This window comes from Schistocerca gregaria, chromosome 6 (assembly GCF_023897955.1).
Source record: "Schistocerca gregaria isolate iqSchGreg1 chromosome 6, iqSchGreg1.2, whole genome shotgun sequence".
Taxonomy (NCBI): domain Eukaryota; kingdom Metazoa; phylum Arthropoda; class Insecta; order Orthoptera; family Acrididae; genus Schistocerca; species Schistocerca gregaria.
In genome coordinates this window covers 194,439,464-194,454,652 of record NC_064925.1, presented here as the reverse complement: position 1 = coordinate 194,454,652, position 15,189 = coordinate 194,439,464, and the positions used below count along the sequence as shown (strand labels likewise).

The 15,189-nt window shown below is 44.0% G+C and overlaps 1 protein-coding gene and 1 pseudogene across 2 annotated transcripts in view; one reads left to right on the top strand and one right to left on the bottom strand.

Moving 5' to 3' along the window:
* Positions 1–15,189, top strand: part of LOC126277948 (hemicentin-2) — a 634,557-nt gene that overhangs the window by 206,588 nt on the left and 412,780 nt on the right. The gene's annotated exons all lie outside the window — the stretch shown is intronic.
* On the bottom strand, positions 1,747–1,864 carry LOC126279184 (5S ribosomal RNA; annotated as a pseudogene).

The window sequence follows — 15,189 nt, the reverse complement described above, 5'->3', positions numbered from 1 at the left end:
ACCGCTCAGTCACTGGGACCGGCTGATTGCATAATGGCGTAGGACGTGTTTACGTGCTATGCTCTGGATCCTGCGGCCCAACTGAACCGATAATTGACTGGATATGGCTATTTCCAGCTTCTTGGGGACCACTTGCAGGCGTTAATGGATTTCACGTTCCCGAACAATGGTGGAATTTTTATGGCTCACAATCCGCAACGTCGGCGGGGCACAGTTGTTCGCGATTGCTGTGAAGGACATTCCGGATAGTACGAGCGAATGATTTGGTCACCCAGATCTCTCGACATGAGTCACATTGAATAACACAATGGAAAGTCCAGTTCGTGCCCAAAATTCTGCACCATCAACATTTTGGCCGTTATAGAGGCATTAGGCTTAATATTTCTACTGGGTACTTCCAGCCACATGGAGCTGCTGCACTGAAACTGGCGAAAGGTGGTCCGACACGATCTTAGGAGATATCCCATGACCTCTGTCACCATGCGCAGCAACAAAGCACTCCTAGCGTTTCCGACACACCTGACATGTGCCCTGGAAGTATTTCCGAAATGTCCTTTGGTAATGTAGTTTAACCTTTGAAATTGCATTACCACCACACTGTCAGATATAACATTTACTGTGTGTTTGTGCCTTAGTGTAACTGAGTAACATCTTTTCCAGTATTATTTACTACCATTGTAGCTCGTTTTTCCTCAATAGCGAGTCAAAGTCTGATGATGGACTTGTAAACGGAAAAACGGCTAACTCAATAGAATATCCTGCACAACATAAGCAAAATAGTGTTCTTCATGTATTAATATGGTTTTATAATTTGTGTATGTACTCGTCTTTGAACGAAATATCATGAACCTAGCCAGTGTGCTTAACGTAGTACGGGAAATTCGTCATTCCAATTTGCGAATGGAATGATGCACAGAAAATATGTGATTGTGTACAAGAGTATTTGCAATATATTGGAGCAGGCTGAATGACTGTAGATGGCAAACCCAATAACATAATTTGTAAAATACTATATTAAGGACGGTCTGTAGAATTAATTAACATTTCATTTATCTCACTGAAACAGATGTCCTAGAAAAGCCACTGTGGTTGCCGTAACATTTGCGCATGTTGTGCGTTAAAAGGAAAGAGTAAAACTTGCATGCTTTTAAATGAAATGCGTGGCCGCTACCGTATGTGGGTAACATTGTTACTCCCCATTTCTGCTTGCGGCTCCCGGTTTACCGTGTGTTACACAGTAATAATACGTTTTTTCTGCTCTTGTTCCAGGTGGGTGGAGCGCAAGATTGAGTGTCGCGACTGGCTTTGCAATTGTTGGTGAGTCCAGCCCGTTGTTGTTTCTGCACAGTGCTCTACCCTCAGAGGGACTTGGCAGTCTCAAGCTTCAAAGAAAAGTCTACAGTGGGCAAAAAATTTGCGGAAATTCTGTGACGTGTGAGTAGCCATCTGGTACCATTACCAAAGATTTGTCGAACCCTTCGCACGCAGAAGGCGGATAAACAGTATATTAAGTAGGTGGTTATAATGTACTAAAAAGAAACTAAACTCCTCCCGAACAGGCCATGAAGGCCCCCCACAGGCCGCCGTGTCATCCTCAGCCAATAGGCGTTACTGGGTGGGCTATGGAGGAGCATATGGTCAGCACACCGCCCTCTCGGCCGTATGTCAGTTTAACGAGACCGGAGCCACTACTTCTCAATCAAGCAGCTCCTCAGTTTGCCTCACAAGGGCTGAGGGCACCCCGCTTGCCAACAGCGCTCGGCAGACCGGATGGTCACCCATCCAAGTGCTAGCCCAGCCCGACAGCGCTTAAATTCGGTGATCTAACGGGAACCGGTGTTACCACCGCGGCAAGGCCGTTAGCGGTTATAAAGTACACCGACGGAAAAAAAATCGTAACATCAAAAAAATACTGATGAAGAATGATGATAGGTAACATGCTTAAGTGATTAACATTGCAAAATCGCAGGTTAATGTAAGCACGAGCCAGGTCATCGCTAATGTGAAATGCTGATACATTAATGACCGGTGTAGCAGCCAGACTACTGCAAGAGGCATGCAAGCGTGTTTGAGTTGTGTTACACTGGCGCCGGACGTCAGATTGTGAGATGTACTTCGGCGCCTACTGCACTTGGTCGGCCAATACAGGGACGGTTAATTGTGTTTGTGGATGACGATGGAGTTGTCGTCCGATGATGTCCCATTTTTAATTGACTGGGGACAGATCTGGTGATCGAGCAGGCCAAGGCAACATGTGGGGCACATTGGATTACAACAGCGGTATGCGGGCGAGCGTTATCGTGTTGGAAAACACACCCAGAAGTACTGTTCGTGACTAACACCACAACAGGTCGAATCATCAGATTGACGTAGTAAATTGCAGTCAGGGCGCGTGGGACAACTACGAGAGTGCTCCCGCTGTCATACAATTCAAGTTGTAAGCCCAGCGTTTCTAGCACGCAAGCAGGTTGCTTGCATGACCTCAGTTGGTGATCGAGCAGGCCAGGGCAACATGTGGAGCACGTTAGATTACAACAGCAGTATATGGACAAACGTTATCTTGTTGGAAAACACCTCGAGGAATACTGTTCGTGAACGGCAGGACAACAGGTCGAATCCCCGAGGCAGAACCAGGTTTCATCATAAAACAGACCTTCACTCTGCCCTACAGTAAGCTCTCGCCACTGAAGTCGGATCGGTGGAATGTCTGCTACAGGGCGCCTGGCTCGGAGCTGTCCTTGAAGTAACCGATTTGTAACAGTTTGTTGTGCGACTGTAGTGCCAACAGCTGCTCACATTGCTGCTGCAGGTGCAGTACGATGGGTGAGAGTCACGCGCGGAACACGATTGCCCCCACTCTACGGAGTGCCACGTTGCCGTCCGGAGTCTGGTCTAATTGGATCGTTCTTTCTTGTGACTGCCGCTGCCAGCAGTAGTGTGCGGTGGCTACATTCCTTCCACGTCTTTCTGCACTGTCACTGGAGGGAGGTACTGAAACGTCCCCTTAGAAAAATTATTTAATTACTGTGCTCCTAAACTCCTTACGTATTTAATTTTCAAACAGCTGACCAAAACTGAACGTACTCAGACATTTCTCTCTTTACTTATTCTGATCATCACTAAACTGACACACAATATTTTTAGCGCAACGCAATAATCCCTACAAAAGAATGGCCCTGACTAACAATAACCTATACCTCTCATGAATCACTTAACTCACAAAAATCTTCGTTACTCCAACTACTGCAATACAGCGAGCACCAATACTGCCAGCTAAATAAACTAACTACTGATAGGAATAGTTAGCAAATGAAAGATTTTGATGGAGAACAAACAATGTATTTACATTAATAGTGTTCAAAAGTTCATGACATCCAGTCTTACAAATTTACTCTCTCTGATGGACACACGTCCAGATCATCCGCTCTCAAAACTCCGCCATCTCTCTCCCCACATCCACCACTGCTGGCGGCTCACCTCCAACTGCGCAACGCCACGCGCTGTTAACAGCCAACTGCCCAATACTACAATAGCAAATTCCAACAGTGCCAACCAGCCACAGACTTTACACAGCACAGCCAGTGATTTTCATATAGAGCGCTACGTGGCGTTACCAACATAAAAACCTAAACAGCCTATTTTCAGTACGTCCAGCTTCCCGTAGCCCTAATACACTACCTCATTCAAAGTCAGTGAGGCGCTGGTAATGGCGTCTTCGTCGCCTTAAAGCCATTCTCCACCAACATCAACTCACCACGTCCAATCTCAGAGTTAACTAAAACGAACGACCGTTACGGCGTGTATTTAAAGCAAACCTGATTTGCATCTTCGCAGTGGTGCTAGGTGCGAAATTTAAATAATTATCGTTTTCCAGATGTAGAAACACGACTACCAATTTTCGTTTATGTCGCACAACTCCTCCTTGGTCTTGCGATTTTTTTTCCGTCGTGTATATTGTGGATTTGGCAGGTGGCTGTGAAACGATAGGAGGATGGTTGCTTTTTCTGCATCAACAGTTGACTCGCAGAGTGGCCGCGGTGGAGACAAGACGTCTGTACTTCAACAGGCTGCAGAGGCAGTCACTCCCCGGCTAGGCAGAGAGTGGTCTGTCCGAGTAGCCGTGGCTGCAATATTCTGCACGAAGCCCTGGGAACTCACCGGGCCGCATCACGCAGAGCCGTATATTTTTTGAGTGCAGCCCTCGCGCCGCTCGGGCTATCTCGTGCCACCATCTTGCCCGTCAGTCATGCGACGGCCAACCGGTGGCGCCCTGCCAGAGCCAAAACTCTCCGTCTTCTTCTTTACGCGTCGGCTCAGAGATATTATTTTTATTGTGCCTCATTTTTCGTGCCCGATATTTCCACTGACTAGATCTCCTGGTGACATGTCGAAGCAGCTTATCATCCGTTGATCTGTTGTTGTTTTCAGTCCGAAGAATGGTTTCATGCAGCTCTGGTCTATCCCGAGGAAGCATTTTTGTTCTGCGTAACTACTGCAGCCTACAGCCATGTGAACAACCTCTCTGTATTCAAGTCTTGGTCTCCCACTGCAAAATTTAGCCCACCTCCCCCCCCCCCCCCCCCCATACACACACAAACTGGCTCTTCCTTTATGTCGTAGGATCGTTTTATCAACCAATCCCTTCATTTAGCCAAGTTGTAACGTTTTTTACCCAGTTCGTTTCGGTACCTCTTTTTTTTGGTTATTCGATCTACCAATCCAATATTCAGCACTGTTTTTAGGGTTCCATATCTCAATCGGTAAGAACGAATGCCTTACAGGATCATAGTGTTCTCTGTTCGACTGTTAACCATTGTTTTCAGGATCGGATCGACGTATCAAGCTGTTATTTCTCAAACACTAAGGTCTTTTATCCCTTGGTCACGTCACAGATATAAGCTTTTATGTCAATGAAATCAGAAGATACAGCCATTTATGTCACATATTTTGATACTCACAAACTCACTCTCCAAAACTTGTAGTGTAATTCTCGTTGACCTAGAATCATGACATTTGGCGAGGAGCAAGGCTTCACCGTGCAAGTTCAAATGTTCAAATGTGTGTGAAATGTTATGGGACTTAACTACTAAGGTCATTAGTCCCTAAGTTTACACACTACTTAACCTAAATTATCCTAAGGACAAACACAAACAACCATGCCCGAGGGAGGATTCGAACCTCCGCCGGGATTACTGTGCAATTAAAGGGAAAAAATCCGAAGAATGTTAATTTTTAATTATATCATACGAAAAAAATACTTTCTTTGTCATTTGTTACCTCCGACTGTCCGTCTATCTGTTAAGACCCCTTTTCCTCAGTAACGGGCAAACGAGTGACCTCTAAATTTATGTCACATACTAGGATCTACGGTCTGTTGAAGTAAAATACTTGTGCTTCTGTCAGTGCAGTCGGAAGATACGGCTATTTACGTCATATTTGATAATGGGAGCTGGCCGGTGTGGACAAGCGGTTCCGGGCGTTTCAGTTTGGAACCGCACGACCGCTACGGTCGCAGGTTCGAAACCTGCCTCGGGCATGGTTGTGTGTGATGTCCTTAGGTTAGTTATGTTTAAGTAGTTCTAAGTTCTAGAGGACTGATGACCTCAGATGTTAAGTCCTATAGTGCTTAGAGCGATTTGAACCTTTTTTTTTTTTTTTTTTTTTTTTTTGATAATGAGAAACTCATTTATCAAAACCTTTCCTTTCCTTTGACCTAGATTAATGAAATTTAGCAGTATCTTCGAAAGGAATTACAAAATATTTTTTTGTGTGATATAAGTAGAAATCAAACATTTTCGATTTTTTCCCTTGAATTTATTTATTTATTTAAAAAATGAGGGCAATAAATGAGAGAAAGATGGCGGGTACCATCATAACAAGTTGAATAATTTAATTTAAAAGCTAGGACCATTCCCAGAAAAGTACTATGGTCTTCAAAGAAACCACTTATCGATGACAGGTTTATCTTTATATCAATCTGCCACTGAAACTGAATTATTTCCGTACAGTGAAATGAATATTACACTTAAACTGTTACGAAATTAAAATGCCGCCTCAGACGTTAGGACTGATATTTGAATGGTTTAAATAGAGAAGAAGGATAAGATAGAAATAAAGCCGTTTTTAGTTTAACATTTCGACCCGAGCAAAAACCTAAGTCATTATAAGCAGGACGGAATGACAACTATGGAAATATTCACCGTTAAGCAGCCAAATGACGTCGTGTTCTTTTATACAGGGTGTAAGTACTGATATCAACTACTGGTGTCTTAGAACGCTATACTGAACGATATTACATCAGACGAATGATTTTAGCTATTACACGCCATATGTTTTTAGTGGCAAGAACAAGCCTTTAGTGCTTACTTTCACCTGGGCAGCAAGTCAGGTGTTGAAGTATGGATCTGCGGACGCAAAACGACCAGTCTATACTGACAGATGGTTTCAACTTTGTTGTAAAGCTACGAGGCTGCAGAAGACATCGGGTAGTAAGTTATGTGATATGCTTGTGGGAAGGCTTGTCGAACGAGAGAAAAAAACAAGCGACACACTCATGTGTGTAAATATTAAGATACCACATATAAAAATACCGGCACTTCTGCCAGTTACATTCCGCAAGTTACTAACTTATTAGAATAATTGGACGTCTATGCCCATCGCCGCAATATGTTTTTAATTATTCTTTGCCTAACTTCACTTTACGCCTGGTACTTGGGACAAAATACGTACTCGAGAATCAGTTTCATTCTGCTGCCACCTGGGGCGCCCGTATCGTACGGAAGCAGTGAGGCAGGTTTTGCGGCGCAGAGATACTATGATAAACATCCGGGCGAACGCTAATTGGGGGGGGGGGGGGGCGGAACAAAGGAGTCGTAAAGCCACTTCCGTGCATTGCACATAAATCAAGAAGCAATTAACAACACATTCAAAATCAGCTGCTTTACTAAGCTAAGAGAGATGTGCTTCCCAAGACAGAAGTTGCCGCAAAAATGTGCACAGCCATCTTTCCGTTCTAATAGTGTAACTAATGTGTGCTTGCTGTGTACTGCGTACAGCCTTTTACCCTTTTTATTTTTGTGTGCGTGGGGGAGGGGGGGGGGGGTGTCATCAGTCTTCTGACTAGTTTGATACGGCCCGCCACAAATTCATCTCCTGTGTCACCCTTTTCATCTCAGAATAGCACTTTCAACCTACGTCCTCAGTTATTTGTTGGATGTATCCCAATCATTGTCTTCCTCTACAGTTCTTACAATCAGTTCCCTCCAGTGCGATGGAAGATATTCCCTAACGTCTTAACAAATGTCCTATAACCCTACCCTTCTTCTTGTCAGTGTTTTCCATATATTCCTTCTCTCACTTAGTTTACAGGGAACTTCTTCATTCCTCACCTTATCAGACCAGCTCATTTTCACCTTTCGTCTGTAGCACTACATCTCAGACGCTACAGTTCTCTTCTGTTTCGGTTTCCCAGTACCCACGTTTCACCATCATGCAGTACTGTGCTCCAAATGTACATTCCCAGAAATTTCTTCTTCAGACTGAGACCAATGTTTGATACTAGTACATTTCTGTTGGGCATGATCGTCGCCTTTGCCTGTGCTAGTCTATCAAGGGTTATTTTGCTTCCAAGGAAGCAGAGTTCCGTAACTTTATCTAGTTTATGGACACTAATTTTGACGTTAACTTTATCGCTATATTCACCTCTGCCACTCTTCTTTTCTTTCATATCTCTTCTTTTTACTCACATTCTGTATTCTGCAATCTTTAGACAGTTCATTCCATTCAACATATATCGTATTTCTTCACTTCGGCGGTGGATAGCATTGCCATCAGCGAATCTTTATCACTAATATATATTACCCCGCATTTTAATCCCAGTCGTGAACATCTCCATTTTGTTCGATGTAACAGCTGGAGTAAAAGACTACATACGTAATTAGAGCACTTCATTCCTAAAGTTCTATCTTGGTACTCGTACATATTGTATTCTATCCGCCTATCTCTTTCGCTCACTCCTGTTTTTCTCTGGATTTCGAACATCTTGCACCATTACCTCCCTTTCCTGTTCCACTCGCGTATGGTTCGCGGGAAGAACGACTGCCGGAAAGCCTCCGTGCGCTCGAATCTCTCTAATTTTACATTTGTGATCTCCTCGGGAGGTATAAGTAGGGGGACGCAATACATTTACATGATCATTTACATTTATATGAACATCATTTGCCATTATTTTGTCATCCATTTTTAAAGGGTGCCTGAGACGAAATGGCCAGATAGTCGGAGCGCGCACAGCTCTAGAATTCCATCCCAGTTCGTTACTCTGGGTAATACGATTCGTTGGCTGCAGCAGGACCTGTGTTTCGTCACGGCTTGTTCTTCTCTATTTGCGCCGGCCTGGGCTGGTTGCTTATCTGTTTAACGTTTCGCAGCGCACGGGCGACAGCCCCCTCTCCCACACCGCACTACTCCTCACCCCTGCGGGGGCGACAGCATCTGCCACCCCCAACATTTCAGTTCTCCCTGCCCTCACCAGTCTCCCACGCACAGTGGCAGGGGACGCGTCCTCGCGACGAAAATACCCGCGAGGGATTTTTGCGAAAGCATTCAACCTCTGACTCCGGTATTAAAATTTTTGTATTTTCGGGGAAATCAGACGTGAGCTGACAGGGAAGAGGTCGTGACAGGGCGGAAGGGAGACATTTAGACGAAATACGGTCAGACGTGAGCTCGCTTAAACACCTGGCGGAGCACTACGCATGTTATAGCTACTGGCGCATTTGTCCGTCATAAAACGAAACCGATATTTTTTGTTCTGACAGGTTTGATGCGGCCTGTCACGAATCCCTCTGCTGTGCTAACCCGTCCATTTCACAGATGCAGTTGCACCTAGGGAGCCGTTATGTTTAGCCGGACATTTTGACCTAAAAGCCGAAGTACCCGTACTAAATAGAAATAGAGTCAATTATTTTCACGGTAAATGATAACGGCCAAACAGTTGCAGGATAAAGATTTATTGAAATTCTTTACCACGGTTTCGGTATATTTAAATATATCTTCATCAGAAGCAAAAAACACACTAAAATCACATCCTGCAGTGGAGATACATAAATCAATCGTGCCAAAGGCGTCGTCAATATTTAAAACATCATCTCCATTTATACAACATAATTATGAAGCGAAGGTCGATACGAACATGGCACAACAACAGTACTTCGCCTGTGACACCAGCTCTCTGTCATTTGCAACATTCCGACGCCTTTGGTTGACTGTCATCGATCAGCTTCCATACAGCCCCGACTTGGCAACATCCGATTTTCGTTTCTTTCCAGAATATCTTCGAGGACTCTATTCTGATACTGATGAAGCGATGCAAGCAGAGGCGAGGTTCTGGCTACGCCGACAAACATTCTACAGTGACAGTATGAAATGGTTAAAATGGCTCTGAGCACTATGTGACTTAACTTCTGAGGTCATCAGTCGCTTAGAACTTAGAACTACTTAAACCTAACTAACCTAAGGACATCACACACATCCATGCCCGAGGCAGGATTTGAACCTGCGACCGTAGCGGTCGCTCGGCTCCAGACTGTAGCGCCTAGAACCGTACGGCCACACCGGCCGGCGACAGTATCAACAAACTGGTGTCTATTCGGGAGAACTGTATTCGTCGCCTGGATGACTATGTTGAGAATTAAATAAGTAGACACGTGGAATAAATACGTAAATTATTAATAACGGTTGTTTTGTTTAAAAAGCTTGAAGAGTTTCACACCAAAAACTTTAGAGGCATTACTTTCCAACAAGCCCTCACATACGCTTCCTCTTGTCAGATCTCTAAAAACATCTTATCCAAAATTAATCAGAATTCTGGACGTGCGCTTCAGTACCACAAATGACGTTCTCTCTCAGCAGAACCAGTGTGAATCAGAGTCCTTCGCAGCCCGCGACGCCGCACATTGTGTTAGCTCCTCGTAACTGGTTTCACCCTCCAGAGCCCAGGGTTTCCTTGTCTGTGGGGTCCCGGAGGCAGCTCCGTTCGGCAGCCACGCCTTTGCCCGGGGAGACGTCGCTATTTATACCTCCGCCGGCGCGCCTCGGCTGTTCATTGTGCCGGGTGACGATGACAGATGACGACGTATCCGGCCGGCTTCTGTGAGCGGGCCGCGGCTCCCGGGGCTGGGGCGGTTATGCCGCGCAGCCAGAATATTCAATTTCTTGTCTCGCGCCGCACCCCAGCGGCTGTGACAGCCCCTGTGATACAAATGTCGGCTTTAGTATGGTCGTCTGCCGATGCGCCCGTTCCCGGATACCGCCAAGTTTGCTTTCTGCTAGTGGTTTGCACCTTCCGAAGCTGCGCGCACTTTGCAAACGTGTTAACCCTGGAGACCTTTTGCACTGTTAGTACCGCAAATTTTTACTTCCATGGTTCCTCAGTCGGTAAAATCAGAACCCTTATAGGATGTTTGTTGTCCGTCTGTCCGACTGTTAAGATCCTTTTTTGTCATGAGCCATCAATCATCTGACTGGCTCTTGTGGCCCTCTCCTGCTCCCCTCTTCATCTCAGAGTAGAACCTGCACACTACGTCCTCGATTATTTGCTGGATGTATTCAGATCTCTGCCTTCCCCTACAGTTTTGCCCCTCTACTGTTCCCACCAGTACGACTGACGTCATTTCATACTGCCTTGACACATGTCGTGTCATGTTGTCAGTGTTTTCCATTTGTTCCTTACCACTGATTCTGTGGAGAACCTCTTCATGTCTTTATCAATCCATCTCATTTTGAACATTCTTCTATTGGACAATATCTCAAACGCTTCCATTCCCTTCTGTTTCGGTTTATCCTCTGTGGAGGTATTAATACTACGGACTGCGACCCCTCGGTGGTGTGAAAAATGTAAGCGTGTAAGTCAAAGCAATCAAAAGATAAGGTCATGTATGTTATATTGCGATACTCGTAAACTCATTCATGAAACGTATAGATGACAGGTTTATAAGTGTCGAGCCTGGTGGGTAAATGCTAAAGTGCGTGCTTGGAAACTGAGAGATCACAAAATCGAATTTAAGTTCGACCATGGATTTTTGAGTCTTCACCTTTCTTCGATGTGAGAAGACATCAGAAATTGCAGTGGTTGGGATTCCACATTAAACTGTAGGTCCCCTTTCCCCAGTCGGACTAAAGGGTTAGGGACACGTAAATCGCCGAAGGCCTCCGAATAGAAAGACTTGCAGCCGATCACTGAGTCACACGGAATTATTATTATTATCAATACATATAATAATGTACGGAATCCTCAGTCCTATTCGCACTTGTCCCAATTATATATATATACACTGAAGCCGATCACCTTGTTTTTCTATCCTCCTTCTGCTGCTGAACAGATAATGCCATTGCTTTTAAGAACCAGGGGCATGTATCCTATACTCCTTCTGCTGATGAGAAGTTAGGCCTAATTTCATTGCTTTAAACAAGCAGGGGAATGTATCCTCTTGTTGTCCTATCCTCCTTCTTTTCCTGAGTAAGGCTGATTTTAATAGGCAAAGGGTTTTGTCGGCCTCGGTCATAATTATGTTTTCAATTTAATAGTGGCTATCTTTGCCAAAATGAGACAGAAAAATTACTGGAAAAATCGAGAGAAAAATTCATTTACTGTGTCATCAATCGTTTTTACTTCGCAAAAAAAAAACAAAAAAAAACAGTATTATTCAAATGATAGTAGAGGAAGATATTCCAGCAGAGTGGAACTAAGTGTACCTAAGCCCCTAACATAAAAAAGGAACGAAGAAAGTGTATGGCAAATACCGTGGCACAAGTTCAGTTAGCACGCTGTACGGGAGAATTTTAAAATCAAGAATGGAGAAGTTTGTAAGCGAAGTGGAAGTGGCTTTCGAAAGGCTAGGTCGTGTCTGGATGACATCATTAAGACTGGTCTTGGAGAAGATATTGGAAACGAATCATTTGGTCTTCATAGATTTTCAGACAGCATAGGATCAGTGCCATTAAAGCTATAGTGCAGTTCTCAGGGAAATGGCAAAAAAATTATGTAAGGAGTATCGTAAACCTCTACAAGTCGGCACAATGTGCCATTCGTGGGGAAAGAATTTTCTAGATAGGCGTCCAGAATAACTAAATGACTTTGACAAGGATGTTATCTGTCTCTCACATTCTTTACTATGTATATGCAGTAGGCATTGGATCTATTGTGTAGAAAGTGCATGGGCAAGGTGATTGAAGCAGGGAACCAGTGTATGTACATACGTTACTATACTGGTCATTAGATCGTTGCAGAAAGCGATGAAGAGAATGTACCTTGTGCGTAAGAGTATAAGAAGTGGAGTTTAAATTAATTTCGAGAATACAGAATATCGAAGGTAGGCAATGAAAATCTCGTGACTCCATCTGTGGGTGAAAAGCTCATAGTTCCAGCAACCAGTAATTCCTTTCCAGAATGAGATTTTCACTCTGCAGCGGAGTGTGCGCTGATATGAAACTTCCTGGCAGATTAAAACTGTGTGCCGGACTGAGTTCCGAACCTGCAACTTTTACCTCTCGTGGGCAAGTGCTCTACCACTGACCTATCCAAACAGAATGAATGCATCTGCTCTCACGTTAGTACCTAATCTCCTACCTGAATTTTGAAAAACAAAACTGGACCGAGAAAAATGTATCATGCACCTTAAAATACGCGTCACCTTTCTCCACTATGGAAAATAACGCTTGCCCAGAGAGTAGTTCAAGCACCTTAAGATAGGCAACCAGTTTACATTAATTGACCCAGGTTCCGAACATGTAAGTTGTATTGCCTATGATAAGGTACGAAACTTTTTTCCGTGCCAGTTTGATTTTGCCCACCCTGTATAAATAAATAAAATAAAAACAAAGTTTGGAACTTCTGTTTAGAAAACGTTTAAATACGAAGAAAATCAGTTAAAACATACAGAAGTAGAATGCGCGTTGGAGCTCCTAAAATGACATACACCTGTTGCTGAGTGTTGCAGTAGAATATACGAGAGTCACACTATCATTGTGTGCGGTTGTTTTAAATAAAACTTCGCTTATTTTCTCAACCTGTACTTATGCCGTGCAGCCGTTGATGATCTACATCAGCTGAAGAAAGAGTACTGTTCCCCGAAGACATTACTTTACTAAGTGCCTTATTTGAGTGGTACAATTGGCACCACTGTTCGATCAATCAATTATTAATAAAAAATCACGAATTTATATTTTTGGTAAATATCAGTTATGTGTGACGTTGCGAGCTCTGACTGATAAATCCATTTGTATGATGCTATATTTTTTTAAGCGTCGTCAATTTATTATTGATCCAATATGACATACGTCATACAAATAATACATACGCGTATCGTTTACGGCCCCTCAATTCCTAAAACTTTCGGGTGGCTTGGGGATGAAAACTGCAGATGCTATTATTGCGTTTGAGATAGAATACGCTCGCATGCACTCCACCATCTGAGTATTCTTCCGGCGCTCGCTTCCAGTTACGGAATGGAAACGCCAGGGGTGTTGTTTGTTGTCAGACTGCGTGGCGCCAACATCAACATGGCAGGGGCGTCATGTGATGTTGGCACGTCCTGCGGCCGGTGCTTCGGTCGATCGCCGTTACGGCATACGGGCCTCCATTAATAGTTGAGCAGCACACATCGACCTCCTCCGTTAAACACACATTGTCTGTCCGTCCCGTGTTGCACAGCCTCGCTCGGCGCAGCATCGTGACAACCCAGTGGTCACTAATGCGGGTTTTTACGAGTTAAATTTTCAGCTACTGCACGTACATGATGCATGAACGAATCGGTACAATGGCAGAGACACTGGTTTCGAAATTGGGACGAGCAGCATTCAGATTCCCGTTCGGCCATTTATCTGACGCAATGTAGGGCGCCGCAAGTTGACAATTCGGCACTGTTCAAATGGTTCAAATGGCTCTGAGAACTATGGGACTTAACTTCTGAGGTTATCAGTCCCCTAGAACTTAGAACTACTTAAACCTAACTAACCTAAGGACAACACACACATCCAGGCCCGAGGCAGGATTCGAACCTGCGACCGTTGCGGTCTCGCGGTTCCAGACTGTAGCGCCCAGAACCGCTCGGCCACTCCGGCCGGCTATGCGGTAGGATCCTATCTCTAACTGGGTGTAGATTTCCCAGTCTTCGCAGGCGTTGTAGCAATCTTCAAACGTTAGGACGAGGTCGTTGAATAAAAGCCTGAACAAATATTAAAAAATGAGTTGAAATAGAACATAAAGAAGTAGTGAAACCTTCCCGTCTAATATTGGATGAACGTTTGCTTGCTGACTGAACGCTGCGTCTCTTAAAATCTTTTAACTGCTGCTCTGTCAAGACTACCTGCTGATTATTACGACGAAACATAAAATGTGTTGTCGCCGTGGCCCTCAGTCGTTACCTGAAATTATTAAGACTGATTCTTACCTTTAATTATTTATACTGGATCGCTATCTGACTGCTACAGCAAACTGTGGAATGAATATACTTACTTCTCTTTAACATAATTATAAGCTGCTGGTGGAGTTTCATAATACTTTGTGACTGGAATTCTTTAAGTTGAAGTTAATTTAGATTTGATAAAAGCTGAAGCTCAGATAACAATAAATTCCGTAAAGCATTTACGTGAATGATTTTGGGATAGAAAATTCTTAATGCATTTAATCTGGTAGAAGTTAACTATATTCTGAGAACGATCTTGACAAACAATTACAAGGGGTATAGTTCTTTACAAAAATTCTTAAAAAGTAGCGTTGCGCTACATACCTAATTTTCCATCAAAATTACATAACTATATTCTGAGAACGATCTTGACAAACAATTACAAGGGGCATAGTTCTTTACAAAAATTCTTAAAAACTAGCATTGCGCTACATATAGCGAGTGGCTGGCGAGCACACCGCTTCTTTCAAAGTGTTAATTCATACCTCGCTTACAGCGACCTCCTCTCATGTCTCGCTAGCTACGACTGCCTCGTCTCACATCTTAACTCGCAACTGCTCGCTTCCAACGCTCAATGCTACAAAAGTGCGGTCTCGCCGCCAACAATGGTTTTTGGTGCAGACAATCCCTGCTACCATTACAGATGTATTACTGCGCGCTGTTTCCCGCTCTTTCTCAAAATGTATCTATGCGCGGTTTCCCGCTCTTTCTCAATAATACACAATGC